The 14,921-nt window shown below is 50.0% G+C and overlaps 1 long non-coding RNA gene across 1 annotated transcript; it reads right to left on the bottom strand.

Annotated features, from left to right (window-relative positions):
* Nucleotides 1–6,384: 6,384 nt before the first annotated feature.
* Nucleotides 6,385–9,224, bottom strand: LOC129737426 (uncharacterized). The gene is made up of 2 exons (XR_008735261.1): nt 9,140–9,224; nt 6,385–8,613 (listed from the first exon to the last, which is right to left on the bottom strand). It is a non-coding gene; the product is annotated as an uncharacterized LOC129737426 (long non-coding RNA).
* Nucleotides 9,225–14,921: the final 5,697 nt, after the last annotated feature.

Here is a 14,921-nt window from a genome sequence, read left to right as displayed (position 1 = left end):
GAGACTAATAAGGATTTTTGCCACAAGCGCAGGTGGAAAAGTAAGAGGAAGACAATGACGGCAGGTTTCAGGAAGACTTTGGGCTGCGCTTATGTTAGGGAGGGGACCAAGTCCTCGTCAAGGTGCATCCACAGCAATATTCCTGTCAAACGAATGTGAGAAAGCATTAGTGCCTGTATAGAGGGCAGTGGTGAGAGCTGAAGTAGTGGGGGGCCGTTCCTCTCTGTCCCTGAGGGCAAGTAATTCAAAGTGGAGCCGCTGCAGGAAAGCGCTGCGGTAGTAACTGGGGGCTCACAGTGTGCTTGGCTTTAGGCTGCGGCTGTAGCAGACTTGCCTTGTGCGCTTCTGCTTGTGCTTCACCAGATTTAGCCTGAAGATGCTGCAAGCGAGTGCACGAGAAGCTCTGTAAGGATGGATGTGGGAGGTGGTGCTACCAGCAGTTCTTTTACCTCCTTGTTGAAGAGCTGGTGGTCTTTCTTGGTGTTGCAGTGTTTGAGATCATCCTTGCGTACCTGGAGAAGGCAGACTGGAAGGACGCCTTGTCAGTGTCTTGCCACAGCGGAAAGGGGCTGTTGCATTGGGAGAGGCCGATGATTCATCCAAGCATGCTCTGTCTGGAAAAGAAGATGAAGACGATGACTCGGACAGCAACTGGGCTTCACAATGAGACAACGGGAAAGATGGGACACGTAGTCCATGGGATGAAGTTGGGACGTGAAGTGGTTCCGCTCCAAAGACCATCTGCTGCCCTTGTGACACCGGATTGTCCCAATGCTCCATAGTTCCGTAGCTGGCCCAGAGCTGTTTCTGGACATGAAGGGCAAAGATAAATGTGTTTTTTTACCCTGAAGCTTCCGTATTAATAGCTTATTTTTATAAAAAATAAACCAATGGCAAATGTAGAATTTATTTTGTTTCCCAAGGAAGCGATTGCATTCCTGGTGTTTTTTTTTTAATTCTTTTAAATGTGACTTTTTCTACATACCAAGTTGGGCACGTTACCCAAGAGCATTAGTAGATGCTATTTGAATGGATGCCGCCTTCTCTGTTTCTGCCCTAAGTTTTCTTGAAAGCGGTGAATGGTGACCTCACAACCTGTTCCGCTAGTGCCGTTGCAAAGTGTGCATGAACACTCGGCACAAACAAGCAGAAATTCTAATTTTCCTGAGCTCCTCAACAGACAATCACCAGCAACCAAGCTGCCTTCATCAGCTGAGCCACGCTGACTTGTATACCATGTGTAGTTAGCTGGGGTCGGTAGATGAGCTACGAGCGTGGGGTTACGCCAATGCTTTAGACTTCAGCTTGAGCAGGGTGGATGTCTGCGCAAGCGCAAATCACGTGCCTTGGTTGGCACATGGTGCGCATGGAGTTGAGGCGTCACGATCGCTTTTGGTTACTTCTCGGTCCTCTTAGCAAAATTGATCACGGAGCCTCAGAACAGTACCAGGAGGCAGGAGCTCTCTCTTTCAAGTCACTTACCGAGTTTCAGTAGGCCTGATTTATGACATGATCCTGCGTGCATTGTTTTCTCTGTCAAATATTTTTCCTTTACAAAAAGAGGCATAGTCTCAGTCTTGGCTGGATGTTCTGGTTCCACTCGTTTCTAACTGACTGAAGTGCTCCTGCAAAGGACAGAAACAGAGACCGTGGAAGCGTGGCTTCGCTTCAGGCTTGTGAGCCTGCCCCATCCCTTTCTCCTGTAGGGACTAGCCAGGTAACTGCAGCTTCTGAGCAAGTACAGCTTCCGCGCGGGTCAGCTGAAGAGCGTAAGAAGACATCATCGTAACTGTTGTTCTGAGCTGAGCTGGAATCAGGGGGCTGACCCAGGCATGGCTTGGCTTGTATCCATTTTCATTCCTCCCTCTGTTGTTACGGCTTTCAAACGGAGACTAGAAGTGGGATCCCCACAGGCCTGTAAAGGGTTGGCAACCAACAGGTTGTGGCTTTCTACAGTCGGTGCGTTTCTGTCTGTTCTTTTTGAATAGCCATAGAAAAGCCTGTTCTGTTAGAAGGGTGCCTAGTGGCTCGAGTAATGTGGGCTTTTTTGTTAGGCTTTATAGAAATGTGATTGCTTTTGTTCCAGAAACGAGAACAGCTTTTTCATGAGAGCATTGCTGCTCTTATTTCTGTAACAAGAAGTGCATCGTGAGTGTGCCTGCCATCTATTACGCTGATTCTCTGATGTAAACGTGTCAAGCAATGCAATTACAAGGAGTTACATCGTTACAGCTGAGGTTCTGCGCGTTAATGCACATAGCACCTATTAAACCTGATCTAAGGCTCTTCAGCCTCTCTAAGGTTTCCTTAAGATGGCTTCGTACACGTGCCTCATCTCCTCAGGCTTGAGAGTGCACGAGCAGGTGGCATAGACAAACTGGGGACTTTGGAGACTTTCTGAGTGGGTCCGAAAGCCTCTTACGGCATTACGCAGCCTGTCCTGCATCGTTGCCAGTGACATTAGGCAAACGCACCCGCGCCGTGCACATGCACGTGTTTTCAGATCAAGCTGTTGCAAATCTGAAGCTTACCTGCCTGTGGAGAAAGAGAAGGAAAAGGTGCTCTGCATTATTCTGCTCTTAGCACCGGGAGCCTTCCAGCTCGGCAGCATCACAGCAGCTTGGGGACCGGCTGTGCGGCCTCTTTGTACACATTGCTTGTCTCAGTCGCCCGCTCTTCCTGTCCTCTCGCTGGCGCCTTAGCCAGGAGTTGGGGCATTGCTGCTGTTTCCCTTTGCTCTCTCTTTGTGCTAAGCTCGTCAGGTGATACTAGGCTGAAGTTCATGCCTGTGGTCATGAGTCGTCTCTCCCGGATGCTGTCCTCGGGATGTGTTAACTGGCGAGATAGAACAGCAAGCGAGAGTAGACTGGGGTTTCGATGGGCTCAGCCCTCTGGCTGCTGCTGCCGTTCTCAGCCTTTCAGCATCCTACAGTTCTGCAGCCACCTAGAAGAGGCTGTTCTTGGCGGGCCTGGACTCACACTGATGTGCGCACTGACCCTTTTCTAAATGCTTTAGGTGCCTGGCTGTTCATCAGTGTATTCACCAGCCATAGACACGATCCTAAGAGAGTAAAGTGGTGATTTGCTTTCAGGCAGCCGGCTGCAGCTATGTGAAGTGGCGTGTTCAAGAAGCCCCGAAGGGCCCATTCTTGCAGTGAGTCCAGTGTGAAGTTACTGTTGAAAACAGCCAAATTAGTTGCAGCACATGAAAATTGCCCCAGCGTCAGGTCAAATGCGAGATGTTGAAACCTTTGGCTTTGGACGTTTGTGAGAAGTTCTGAAAGAACAGCTTGTTTAAGCAAGTGTGCTTGTGTGATTTGTGACCCCTCCAGCGCTTGCCATGATGCTGCAACTCCTCCTGAGAGAGCAGGGAGGCAGTCCTCCTGTCTCACCAGCGTCTTTTTGCAGCATGAAAGTGGAGGCTGGTAGGCTGGCCATGGACCGACATGCCTGGGAAAAAGCATGCTGAGCGGTCTTGGCCTTGTGCTGTATTTTGCTTGGGTCCTGATATACGTGCTGTCACGTACTTCACATGCTGTGTCCTGTGTCTTTGTTTAATGCCCGAGTGTCTGTGGCCGCCTCTGTGAAGAAGGTCGTGGACTCCCCAAGTAGTACGTCCTACCTCTGCAGCAATGGGCAGCTGGTTGAGAAGTCAGGGGGCCAGATGTGTGTATCGGGGGACATTTGAGTGATTCAGTATTTTTAATCTCATTTTACTTTGTTGCAGGGAACACCTGTTACATATTTTTTCTTGTCTTCTCATGAAGAAGGAGAGTGGGTGTGGGTTGGGGAAGTCGGTTACCCTGGTGTAAATTGTAGAATCCAGGTGTGCGACACGACTGACTTCCTTGGGAGGACACTGTTAGTGCATTTCTTCTGGCTTCCTGTCGTTCTCAGATAGAATTGAAGTGTTCCTTTACTTAACTACAGCGAGTAAGTTACAGAGCTGGTAATAGTCAGTGTTATTCTAATGCATTTTATTCTGCTTCTTGACTGCTTCATGACATTGTTTGGAACGGCTGCACAGGTAGCTGAGTTTAGCGCTCTGTGTTTGTTTTTGTTTTTCAGGAGGCTCTGAAAACTTGGCCATATTCAGTCATCACGATCCAGTGCATAACTCCTGCTTACTTCTGCGTTCGCTGTGCACTCCAAAGAGTTTACGTATTTCTCGAGTGGGCCAGCTCTGCAGTGATAAGATTACGTCTCGGGAGAAGGATAGAAAGAAGTACTTGCAGAAGAAGCTTAGTTTGCAAGCTGAGGGCTTCACGAAGCATTGAGCAATAGTCGACATGGATGTGTGACTGTTGCAGTCAGTGTACTACCCGAACCTTCTCAGTAACAGCAGACACATCCTAAAGACCAGAGACTCCCAGCTTTTGGGGGTAGGGACAAGCAATAGTTCAGAAGCTGGGACGTCTAATTTTATCAGAGGACACAGAAACGCCGCTGCCTCACAGAGCAGTCTTGAGAGTTACTCTGCCGCTGCTGCACCCTGACGTGATTGTAAGAATCTGCTTCAGCTTCTCCTGCTAGTGAATCCAGGCCTCTAATAAGGCAGGCAGGTGGGATCAAGGATAACATAACACAAACAGCTTTAATGCTTATCTTGAGTCACACGTTGAACATAACCTTGTTCTTTCTTTATTACTAGGATGGGCTTGAGAGAGCTTTGTTGTCAGGCATCTAGCAAATACAGTCACGGGTGCTTTGGAAAGGGAAATGGGTGAGAAGGTGCAATTGATTGTAACTATCCTTGCAAACTATTGCCCTTCTGGCTCTTACCACGTTTGTTCCATGACCTGTCAGCTTCAAACTTCATGGAGGGAATGCAACCGTGCTGTTGAAAGACCACATTAATGTGGTTGCTTTAGTTTTCGTTCTGTTCAGTAGTGATCCTGTGAGGCCTCTGCGATGTAATTAAGTTTTTCAGGCTCAGCTACTGCAGCATGGTGCTGAGGGACAGCTGGTAGGAAACACTCAGGACAGAGATTTGAATGGGTTTAAGACAGTCATGAGTACAGCCCAAAAGCATTCGGTCAAGTTCAAGTGTGGCCCATTCAACAGGTCATTACCACAGCCCTGTCAGTGTGTGGTCACTTAACCCTGCTGTCTGGTTTCCAGATGACTTTGTAGTGTTTACACCTAAGACACCAGGGAAGTTGCAAAGCACTGCCAGCTCGTCTCCTGCTAGAAGCTCCGTCCCCATTTACTGCAGACGGCAGACTCCTACTCTCGTGCAGCTGTATAGAAATTACCTCTCTCGGAAAATGTTCCCCATTTACATGGCTTTGTGCGAATGAGTTTCTGCCTCTGTGGTCTGAGTTGGCAGGCAGACCTGAGTAATGCCCACTCTGTGTGACTGGCCTTTGGCCAGCCATTCATAAAAACTCTGTTTCCTGAATGTGTGGCCACACGTTCCTTCACCCTTACCAGCCTGCTCTGCTGGGGGCTCTAGCACAGCTGGGCACGTGCAGCAGTGAGCGAGCAGCACGAGAAAGCCGAGCTGAGGTTGGCCACTCGGTCTTGGCATACTCCTCTCCTGCAGCGGGAGATGGGAATGGAGGTGGTAGTTGTGACTATAGTAGGCATGATTTGAAGGCAGGGGCCCTTGGAAAGAGAACACTGAGCTCTGCGCTGAGCTAAGCTCCTCTTTCTTTAACGCTGTGCGGCCAGGGTTTCTCTCCTTCCCCGCAAACGGCCAGATGCTTTGAGTGAGCTTGTCTGCACCGAATCATCTGAGTCTGGAAAACAGATGGGAGTAGGGTTGACTTGTCACCTTGCCTTGTTTTTGTGAGATTTAATTGGCAGAGGTATCTTTTAGACGGGTAAACCCCAATTCTTCCGCTTTCACAGTCCACTCACAGGGCCTGAAAAAGGGCCAAACGCGTTTCTGTCCTTGTTGGCTGTATTTCAACGGCTCGAGGTTTGCACGGTGCATTGGAAGGCTGGTTTTGGTCTCATCCTGTCTTGTCCGTGTCTCACCCCACCGCATTGGATGCTACAGTGTGTGCTGCTTCTCTGCCAGTCGTGAGAGCTGTGAAAGCAAATTCCAGCTTGCTGTGAGGCAGACGACTGCAGTCATTGTGCAGGCCACATGTGGCAAGTCCAGGGTCTTTCTTTTTCTTGGTTTTTTCTTTTCTTCCCCAGTGCCTAGGGCTTGGTGTGCATCTCTGCAGACAGTGTGTGCGTGCCCCTCTTCCTACCCCAGTATGTCTGTGACTGCAGAGCCAAGCCTACACACAAGAGCTCTTTGTGCAGGCCTGGCTGAGTCACGCAAACAGATGACCCTGATGCCAAAAGGCGTTGCCTCTGTCCCTTTTTTCATTTAGCTCACGTCTCATGTACCTATGCAGCATGGTTGGGTTGAATGACTTGAGGACAAAATACAATGAACATCAAATTGTTTTATTAGGAAGTCTGAACGCCTGTCTTTATAATCTAAGTGCTCAGATCACATATTTCTGTATGTGAAGGTGGCTGGGAGATGCTGCAGCGGCTGTGAATAGGGGAGGCCTCTGCTGGAAAAGGGATATCCGTGGTTTGGGGGCAGCCGTGGTACAGGTGAGATTTCTGGTAGAGCGTGAGGGCAGGACGGCCTCTTGTTTCCACCACACTTTCTCAGCTGTAGCTCTTCCCTGGGAAGAGCGTGTCTGCTTGTGCTGGACCTCTCTTTCTCAGCGTTGCAAACAAAAGATGTTCTTTCTCCCTTTCTGGAAAACATTTTGGAAAAGCAAGCTGTATATTACCAGGCTAGGCTTAGGATGATGTTAGACTCGTTTGGCTTTGTTCGGTACGCAGCTGAGAGTATAGAAGCACATCTGCTCTTTGGCAAAGAAGCCTCACTGGGCACCACTGTGGAAAAGCAGAGGTGCTTGCTTTGGAGGTTTCCTCTTCCTCCTTCTAGTTCTTAGGTAAGATTACTCTTCACCCTCTCCTCCAGCTGAGTTCCAAGCAATAGTAAATGCTGGCAGCGTCAGAGCTGGCATGAGTGGCTTTGTTAAAATGATCACGTACGCTGGGACTGGCTTGTGTTGCCTCTGTGTGCTTCAGAAGGGGCACAAAGAGGTGACAGTGGCGTTCCTTGGCAGCGCCACTATTTTTGGCTTGCCCTGACTGGGTAGAGGGTGCAAGAGTGGGCTTTGGTAGCTGGAACGGTCTGAGAAAGCCTGACGTAGCCTGCAGAGAGCGAGGGCGAGATGTTAGATGAGGGCGAATGCCATAGTTTGCTGGCAGAGGGGGTTTCAGCTTGCGTGTAACTTACAGGAGCAGATCTCAGAATGTCACAGGCTCACAGAACGGCTGGGGTTGGAAGGGACCTGTGCAGGCCATGTCGTGCAACCCCCTGCTAAAGCCGGTTTGCCTAGAGCGGGTTGCACAGGGTCGCGTCCAGGTGGGGTTTGAGTATCTCCAGGGAAGGAGACTGCACAGCCTCTCTGGGCAGCCTGTGCCAGGGCTCCGACACCCTCCAAGTGAAGACGTTTTCCCTCACACTCGGATGGAATTTCCTGTGTTTCAGTTGGCGCCCGTCGCCCCTTGTCCTGACGCTGGGCACCACTGAAAAGAGCCTGGCCCCATCCTCTTGACACTTGCCCTTAAGATATTTATATGCACTGAGGAGATGCCCTCTCACTCTTCCCCAGGCTACACAGGTGCATCTCTGTCAGCCTGTCCTCATAAGGGAGATGGTCCAGTCCCCTGTGGTCTTTGTAGGTATAAACTGTGCACCGCAATGTAAAAGGAGGTTGCTCTCCAAGGGGTTTCCAGTGCTGCTAAAACTTGGTACTTGTATCAAACTTGTATCAAATCGCCTGGCGTGGCTTGTACTTAGGAGCATTTTTGCCGAAGGCTGCCCGTGATCAACTTCAATCACAAAGTTACCTTTTCCATAGCAGGAGAACCCAAAAATTTCTGGTTGTGGGGTTTAGCTTATCCATCATTGTGGCAACCTCCCTGCAGGTTTTACGTGGCCGGAGTCATTTCCCCGTCTAGGCTTCTCCGATGTGGGGGGAGAGGCTTCAGCAGTCGGGCTGTTGATGTTCTCTGCTGCACCTTCCTCAGATTTCAGCACGTCTTTCTCAGTCAGTTCTCAATCCACCAGACTGAACACAAAGTCTTTCTCTGAAACGTGAAGGTAGCAGAAATTTTGTTCAAATTCCCACTTGCTGCTGATCTGGATGTTTGGGGGTGAATTCAGGAGTTCCCTTACCACGTTTTCAAAGGGCTTAAAGACACGAGAGAGACATTTTGTTTGCTTTCTGCCCGCCCCCAGCCGCCCAGAGCCCCAGTGGGAGAGCGCGTGTTTCCGCCCCGCACCAAACCGGAGAGCGCTGAGGTGTAAGTGACTGCTTTCTGTCTGCTGTCACCTGACTGCTCAGCGCAGCCACAGCTGGGCCCAGCGCACTTTGCTGGACCTGATACCTTCCACCTCGGCAACGCCGCTCAGCTCAGGTCGATTAGAATTTCAGGGTTTGATGGGAACGTACAAGAGCGCGTGCTTCTCAGAAAGGGATGCAGGTGCGTATCTTTGTTACCTTGTTTACTTGCCCTTCCAAACCATTCTTGGATCTTGGTAAGGGAGTCTGTCTCCAAAAGTTGGCTGATTTTTTCCAGCACCTAGAAGACGTACAGAATAGTGACCATGAAAGAAGAGAAGCTGATTCGTGACAGTTTTTGCATGTGTTTCCGTTTAGCTCTAGCTGTGTGAGTGTGCGGCTTTACGGCTGTGCAAATTGCCTAGCCCAAGGTGTCCCATCAGGTTTGCCACAGTGTGAGCTAAGGACGCCAGCCTGCAAAAGGTGATATTGCATGAGCGCCGTGTAAGCGGCACTTCAGAGACACCGCAAGGAAACGCTAAGAGTGTTTACTACGAAGAAAGCCCCTTGCATGTGTCATGCCAGATTTACAGGCTGCCTTTTAGAGAACAAGTTTCAGCTGTGTCGTTCCACCAGTGATTGCCCATAGCAACTTCCAGGTAGGGGAGAGCAACTGAGGAGTAAATGCTAAATACAAAAGCCAGTAGTCTCCCCACGGGGGTGGTGGCGGTGGGAAAAGTGGCCAATGAAGTCCCACACCATCCTCAAGAGAACTAAGAACGCATACCGTGGTAGGAATCCATGTACTGTAGCCCTCGTGTCTTTACCTTTTTTTCCTGATCTGTGTCGCTGAGGTCAGAACTCCCCTGGACGCGAGCACTGTAGCGCGAGCTGACGGATGGGGAGGAACGCTGAGGGAGAGGCGTGTCCTGGAGTTCCAGTCTGTGTGCAGGCTGTGCAGAGGCTTGGAACCGTTTCTGCAGAAGCTTTTCCAAAAGAGAAAGCAACGTGTAAAGGAGTGGCTTGACTCCATTTCTGCAGCGCTTAAAGCAGTGCGAAACGTAGGGCTAACACTAGTCCCCAGCAAGGGTGTGCAGCAGAAACACATCTGAAACTGTCGCTCGCTTGGACAGGAACACCTGTAGGTTAGCTGCATTAGGTTAATTGTTACAGCTGCTACTACACAGTCGCCGAGAATCGCAGTACATATCTACGGCAAATGCGTAACGCTGGAGGAGAATGAGAGTGCTGCCGGGTAACTGCTGGTGGAAGTCAGGTGAGGAAACCATTAAGCCTGCAGCTTGAGGCTAAAGAGTTACGGCAGCAGGAATCTTGTACTGGAATTTATGAGCACAGCTGCAAAGCTGGGTCTGAACCTCAGTGTGCTGCTTCTAGAGAACGGTGTCAGCCCAAGTAAAACTGCTGGCAGTAAGTAATCTAAAGAAGCTTTGTGTGTGAGGGGAGGAGGCTTCTCCTGGGCTTGCTTGTTGTATAGTGTGATGTTTTCTCCCCGGCGCTACCAAAGCACAGTGGCGTTACAGATCTGAACACAATACAGTTATGGTTTAGCTGTCGTACTGCTTGACACCGTCTCCCTTCCAAGCTCTATGTTCTACATGTGGGATGCTCACATCCCTCTTTTTGGTTCTGCGCGGTCCTCCTTAGCAATCGGAGACCGTCAATTCAGGTTACATTGTTGAGAAGTGAGGGAGAGTGTGCCGCAGCAAAGAGCCATGTCTTCCCCCCCGCTACCCACCCCATCCCCCCACCCCCCTTACCTTTTCAGGCACAGCAGAGTTCTTCCCAAGCCTTTTGGGAACATCGGCACGTCCTTCTGAGTGTCCTTTTGGCAGGCTGCTGCTTACAGCACAGACCAGAGTGTTGTTTAATCCTGTGCAAGAAACCAGAAGATACAGGTTTTTCCTACAGTAAACACGCACAGTCAACTTGGCAGGTGATCTCCAAGGAGAGTCTGTGCTGGAAGGATGGAAAAGGGAGGTATCGGACCTGAAGTTTGTAGGCCCTGATACAGGGCTGATGGAACAGTGTGTAAACCCTGGGTAAACCTGTCATACTTGGGTAGGTGGCAGAGGGCCGTAAGCAGTCTGTTAGGGAGGACGGTGTGACCAGCCGCTACCTCAACAGTAATGATGCTCCAGGTACGACCCGGAGAGTGGGCAGGTGGGGTGAAGCCCACTCCCTGAGCGGTGCCAATCAGGAGAAAAGTGTCACTTGTCCATGTGTCTTCAGAACAGGCTTGTGGTTTTCAATGAGAGCCGCGGCATTTAATGAAGAACTGGAACCCTCCTTTCTTAGCCAGGCTCAACGGATTTTCTTAACGAGCCGCTGTTTTTCTGGTGGAATACCAGTCCAACTGGGTTTCACATGGCAAAGCAGCAGTGCTGTGAAGTAGCTGGTGGAGGATTTTCAGCACCTTGATTCTGTTCAGATACTAAGCCGAAAGTAGTGACAGCTGAAACAGTTACTTGTTGTCTTGGTGCAAGAGTTGTAGTTGCACCTTGTAAAGAGTTTAGTGCGGCTAAGCTGAGGTTATTGCTTGCTGAGGACAGGTAAGGCTGCTTAGTCGATTGAAATGAAGGTAGCAGCTTTCTCTGCGGAAATGCTCCTCTTAGAAATGGGAAACGGCAGCAGTGGGTACTTTTGGAACAAAATGGTGGTTACGCTCACATTTCTCTCTGTGCGTGCCAGGGCAGTTGTCCTGGCTCTCTGTGTGGTCTCTCAGCAAGTCTTACCTGGTATGTGGCGGACCATCCGCGGATGGGGGATGTTCCTGGAGTGATGGTAGTAGTTTTCGCCTGAGCAGCTAAGCTGTGAGTCATGCCGGTTGTTCTTCCACATGTCGTGGCTCAAGTGAGGTTCACACGTTGACTCAGAATCGGTCTTTGTTGTGTGAACTTGCTGGCCCTCGTGGGGAACGTCTTTGTTCAGGGCAGGCTGGCTCTTCTGCCGATGGGCTGAGGCCAAACGCTGGGGGTGAAGTGGAGAACAAGTGAGAACAGCAAAGGAGACGTCCAGGCCTTCTTGGTTTCTGCCTTTCCTAAAGGTTGTGTGCGCAGGGAGGCAGCCCCCTGTCTCTTTATAGTTGCTATCTGTTGTAGAGTTTGGATTGAGAGGTTGAATTACAGACTAGGAGCTGTTATTACCGTTATCCTGTGGGGTTTTTTTTCCCTTTCCGGTAGTAGCAGTCCCTAATGTTCACAGTCGTCTTTGCCTCAGGCACTTGCCTGGCACACTCGGTACTGTAACGTCTAAGACTGGGAACATCCCAAGACTGTTGGTTTGTTGAAGGCACCTGGCAAATGTCACGTGGGGGATGAGCTAATCTGATCTCTTCTGTTATGTTCCAGGCTCTAGTTCAACAAATACTCTCTGAGGCACCTGGCTCGGGTGCAAGCGCATCCCCAGTGGAGTGATGGATCTTAGCGTACGGGGGGAGTGGTCCGTGAGCCAGGGAAACCCCCTGGGAGGGCAGAGACCTGCCAGGAGCCAGCAGCTCCCATGAGAGCAGCTGAAGAGGTGTGGGCAGGGCCAGGGGTCCTGGACGCTGCTCCTCGCTCCCACAACGTTCAGCCCTGGGGAGCGCTGCGACCGGGGCGGGCAAACAGGTGGCTTTGCAGGGTGGCCGTTTGGGTGGGAGGGCACCTCTTTCAGGGGGGGACATTGCGCTGGCCAAAGGTGAGAGACTTGAGGTACACACAAGCCAGCAACTGGACATTGTTCTGTGGTCATCTGCACAGGTCAAGGGCCATGCAGTGGTGGAGCTAAAGAGCCTTAGGGCAGCGAGGAGGGTGCACAGCAAGCTCGCCCCCCTGGGATAGCTAACTGAAGTTTTCAAAAATGAAGTTCATGTGAGAGGGTTCTCTTCTTCACTAAAAACTTTTATGGATTTTCTTTGGGAATTGAAACTGTCTTGTGAAAGAGAAGTCTAGAATCTCACTAGTTATTGAGCAACCTCTTTGTATTATATACAATAATTCCTGGTACAATATGTTTTGGGGATTTTAGGGGTGTTATTCTACCCAAATAGCAACTTACGACATGCCTAATATTGAGATTGGTAAAATTAAATGACAACCAAGGATGTTTGGGGTTTACCCAGTATGGTGCACCAGAATGGTGCTACCAGCCGGCACTGTCATTTTTATATTGTAGATAAAATGACACCCCAAACGTTGATTATCATTGCAGCATGCCATAGCATAGCAGTCCACGAGCTTGTGGCCTTGAGGCACACCAATTTCAGGACATTGCACCTGCGGGTGACTGCTACTCATGTAACTTGTTGTTGGTTTTGTTGGTTTTGCAAGCCATCTTGGGCACAAGAGGAAGATAAAAACTGTGTCTCTGAGGTCAACAATAAATCAGATTTAGAGTTTCTCGTTGTGTCTTAAGGCCTTTTGCAGAGGCATGGGGCATGCTCTCTGTCTTTGTGTCCTCACCAGGAGTGGGACTAGTGTCCGTAAGAGCTGGAGAAAAGGAGAAAATGGAAGAAGCACGGGCAGATATTTTTTATGCTTGGAGGGCAAAAAGAGGGGCACGTGTGTCGTGTGTGTCTCTTTGTCGTTACGGGTAATGTTTGGGTAACGTAGAGTCCGAGATGCTGTTGAATATTGTCAAGAGAAGGCATCTGATAGCAGAAGCTCTAAGAAAGGGTTCAGGTAGCTGCTGGCTCCTGATGCCTAGGATGCCTGTGGAGAGGTACTACTGCTGGTGCTACAAGATGATGACCTATCTAGAAGGAGAAAGGAAACGTGGATGGAGTCGGGTGAAGGGCAGTAGTGTTAGTTGCCAAAGTTATGTGATCTGTGAGGTTTGGATACCGTAGGGTTCCCTCGTTCAGATCAGCCTGTTGACTTCAGTGGAAGGTGAAAGGATGAGTATTATTACGGCATCCGATTCTGCCAGTACTTCTGGCATTTTGCCTTGACATGCTTTCCTTTCCCCACAGCCGATCCCAGTTTTTTTCAAGAGAGTGCTATAAAAATATGAAGGTGTTTTTTTCACTTTTAAAAGGAGTAGCTCTTTTGGGTGTGTATTTTGTTGCCTTATGAAAAGCATTTGCCAAGAGTTAGTTGGCGTTGAAACTGAACAAAGAAGCCATCTAGTGTAGCACTCATGTTTTACCTTAATTTCCTGATCCACGTCACAGAGGTCAGAACTCCCCTGGACGCGAGCACTGTAGCGCGAGCTGACGGATGGGGAGGAACGCTGGGGGAGAGGCGTGTCCTGGAGTTCCAGTCTGTGTGCAGGCTGTGCAGAGGCTTGGAACCGTTTCTGCAGAAGCTTTTCCAAAAGAGAAAGCAACGTGTAAAGGAGTGGCTTGACTCCATTTCTGCAGCGCTTAAAGGCAGTGCGAAACGTAGGGCTAACACTAGTCCCCAGCAAGGGTGTGCAGCAGAAACACATCTGAAACTGTCGCTCGCTTGGACAGGAACACCTGTAGGTTAGCTGCATTAGGTTAATTGTTACAGCTGCTACTACACAGTCGCCGAGAATCGCAGTACATATCTACGGCAAATGCGTAACGCTGGAGGAGAATGAGAGTGCTGCCGGGTAACTGCTGGTGGAAGTCAGGTGAGGAAACCATTAAGCCTGCAGCTTGAGGCTAAAGAGTTACGGCAGCAGGAATCTTGTACTGGAATTTATGAGCACAGCTGCAAAGCTGGGTCTGAACCTCAGTGTGCTGCTTCTAGAGAACGGTGTCAGCCCAAGTAAAACTGCTGGCAGTAAGTAATCTAAAGAAGCTTTGTGTGTGAGGGGAGGAGGCTTCTCCTGGGCTTGCTTGTTGTATAGTGTGATGTTTTCTCCCCGGCGCTACCAAAGCACAGTGGCGTTACAGATCTGAACACAATACAGTTATGGTTTAGCTGTCGTACTGCTTGACACCGTCTCCCTTCCAAGCTCTATGTTCTACATGTGGGATGCTCACATCCCTCTTTTTGGTTCTGCGCGGTCCTCCTTAGCAATCGGAGACCGTCAATTCAGGTTACATTGTTGAGAAGTGAGGGAGAGTGTGCCGCAGCAAAGAGCCATGTCTTCCCCCCCGCTACCCACCCCATCCCCCCACCCCCCTTACCTTTTCAGGCACAGCAGAGTTCTTCCCAAGCCTTTTGGGAACATCGGCGCGTCCTTCTGAGTGTCCTTTTGGCAGGCTGCTGCTTACAGCACAGACCAGAGTGTTGTTTAATCCTGTGCAAGAAACCAGAAGATACAGGTTTTTCCTACAGTAAACACGCACAGTCAACTTGGCAGGTGATCTCCAAGGAGAGTCTGTGCTGGAAGGATGGAAAAGGGAGGTATCGGACCTGAAGTTTGTAGGCCCTGATACAGGGCTGATGGAACGGTGTGTAAACCCTGGGTAAACCTGTCATACTTGGGTAGGTGGCAGAGGGCCGTAAGCAGTCTGTTAGGGAGGACGGTGTGACCAGCCGCTACCTCAACAGTAATGATGCTCCAGGTACGACCCGGAGAGTGGGCAGGTGGGGTGAAGCCCACTCCCTGAGCGGTGCCAATCAGGAGAAAAGTGTCACTTGTCCGTGTGTCTTCAGAACAGGCTTGTGGTTTTCAATGAGAGCCGCGGCATTTAAT

This window comes from Falco cherrug, chromosome 15 (genome assembly GCF_023634085.1).
Source record: "Falco cherrug isolate bFalChe1 chromosome 15, bFalChe1.pri, whole genome shotgun sequence".
Taxonomy (NCBI): domain Eukaryota; kingdom Metazoa; phylum Chordata; class Aves; order Falconiformes; family Falconidae; genus Falco; species Falco cherrug.
The sequence above is the reverse complement of the archived record's forward strand: the minus strand, read 5'-3'. Positions and strand labels throughout refer to the sequence as shown.